The sequence below is a fragment of the Anastrepha ludens genome, unplaced genomic scaffold, assembly GCF_028408465.1.
Source record: "Anastrepha ludens isolate Willacy unplaced genomic scaffold, idAnaLude1.1 ptg000141l, whole genome shotgun sequence".
Lineage (NCBI taxonomy): Eukaryota > Metazoa > Arthropoda > Insecta > Diptera > Tephritidae > Anastrepha > Anastrepha ludens.
The window spans coordinates 1-2,500 of NW_026530121.1; the positions used below are offsets into that span (position 1 = coordinate 1).

The 2,500-nt window shown below is 31.2% G+C and overlaps 1 non-coding gene across 1 annotated transcript in view; it reads right to left on the reverse strand.

Annotated features, from left to right (window-relative positions):
- Nucleotides 1-2,344: 2,344 nt before the first annotated feature.
- LOC128871395 (5.8S ribosomal RNA) overlaps nt 2,345-2,500 on the reverse strand; it is a 181-nt gene continuing 25 nt past the window's right edge. The window contains exon 1 of the ribosomal RNA XR_008455943.1: nt 2,345-2,500. This exon is cut by the window's right edge and continues 25 nt beyond it. This is a non-coding gene — a ribosomal RNA (5.8S ribosomal RNA).

Here is a 2,500-nt window from a genome sequence, read left to right on the forward strand (position 1 = left end):
CCCTTTCGTTCAAAATAATTCAAGTATTTAATTATTTTTTAATATATATATATAAATTTTATTAATATTTTTTTTTATTAAAAACTTGAAAATTTTCGGCTTTCGCCTTGAACTTAGGACCGACTAACTCGTGATCAACCACTGTTCACACGAAACCCTTCTCCACTTCAGTCCTCCAAGGTCTCATTCGATTATTTGCTACTACCACCAAGATCTGTACCAATAGCGGCTCCATGCAGGCTTACGCCAAACACTTCTAAGCACACTATTGTACCCTCCTACTCACTAAAGTTTCAAAATTTATAAATCAATCGAAATTGTTTTATAAATCATCTACTTTAGCGGTAATGTATAGGTATACAACTTAAGCGCCATCCATTTTAAGGGCTAGTTGCTTCGGCAGGTGAGTTGTTACACACTCCTTAGCGGATTACGACTTCCATGTCCACCGTCCTGCTGTTTTAAGCAACCAACGCCTTTCATGGTATCTGCATGAGTTGTTAATTTAGGCACCGTAACATTACGTTTGGTTCATCCCACAGCGCCAGTTCTGCTTACCAAAAGTGGCCCACTGGGCACATTATATCATAACCTCAACCTTCATATCAAGAAAGGTGAGGTTCTTACCCATTTAAAGTTTGAGAATAGGTTAAAATCGTTTCGACCCTAAGGCCTCTAATCATTCGCTTTACCAGATAAGATTATTTTATATAATTTTTAAATGCACCAGCTATCCTGAGGGAAACTTCGGAGGGAACCAGCTACTAGATGGTTCGATTGGTCTTTCGCCCCTATACTCAATTCTGACAATCGATTTGCACGTCAGAACTGTTTCGGTCTTCCATCAGGGTTTCCCCTGACTTCAACCTGATCAAGTATAGTTCACCATCTTTCGGGTCACAGCATATATGCTCAAGGTACGCTCCAGTTAGAGGTATAAATAATAATAAATTATCATTATACATAACTATATGGAACGCCCCGGGATTGAATTAATTGACTATTTAAGAAAATAGACTAAAAATTAATCCCATTATATTTTTAAGTTAAGTTAATTATGCCATTAAGTTTAATATAACTCAATGACTTGCACATATGTTAGACTCCTTGGTCCGTGTTTCAAGACGGGTCCCGAAGGTATCCTGAATCTTTCGCATTGTTAATCATATAAATGCATACAAATAAATATTAATATCATAGATATTAAATTTTTTGTAAAATTCAAAAAATGAATTTTAGCATTATATATAATAAAATCTATCAACACTTTATCAAATCATTAGTATTTATTCTATGTTAATATGCTTAAAAAGCAAATTAATTTAAATAAACTTAATATCACCAATGATCTTTTGATAAATACTTTTATTATGTTAATAGATTACAATGTCCTTATATGAAAAAAATGCACATTATTTTTAATTATTTAATGATGAATTTTTCATAATGGATATTCAGGTTCATCGGGCTTAACCTCTAAGCAGTTTCACGTACTATTTAACTCTCTATTCAGAGTTCTTTTCAACTTTCCCTCACGGTACTTGTTTACTATCGGTCTCATGGTTATATTTAGTTTTAGATGGAGTTTACCACCCACTTAGTGCTGCACTATCAAGCAACACGACTCTTTGGAAATATCTTTCTAGTAATCATTAACGTTATACGGGCCTGGCACCCTCTATGGGTAAATGGCCTCATTTAAGAAGGACTTAAATCGTTAATTTCTCATACTAGATATTAAGATATTCCATACACTGCATCTCACATTTGACATATAGACAAAGTGACTTAGTGCTGAACTATTTTCTTTTCGCTCGCCGCTACTAAGAAAATCCTTGTTAGTTTCTTTTCCTCCCCTCATTAATATGCTTAAATTCAGGGGGTAATCCCATATGAGTTGAGGTTGTTTTAAAATATTTTTTATCTTCTCACAATTTAATAAATAATTATATCATCTTTTCATCTCTATTTTTCTTTTTTCCTTTTATATAAATATATATTATAAATAATAATTATGTAAAATGAGGCAATTCTAGAATAAAAAAAATTAATTTTTATGCTAGACATTCCTCCTTTAATTACATATATAAATTAATATTTTATATATATATAAATAATATGAAAATTTTTTAAAGAGAATACTTAGATTCAAAATTTTTTTTATTTCATTTTATTTGAGAGGATTTTTTTTTTTTAAGAATATATTAATAAATAAAAAATTCATTATATATCTTTATTTTTTTGCTATTAATATTATGAATTATTTAAAATCCAATAATATACACATTTGCTTAAATTCAATTATTTTTATAAAAGAATAAGCAACTTATTTAGCATAGTCTTACAACCCTCAACCATATGTAGTCCAAGCAGTACTTTAAAATTTAATTTAATGTACATAACAGCATGGACTGCGATATGCGTTCAAAATGTCGATGTTCATGTGTCCTGCAGTTCACACGATGACGCACAGTTTGCTGCGTTCTTCATCGACCCATGA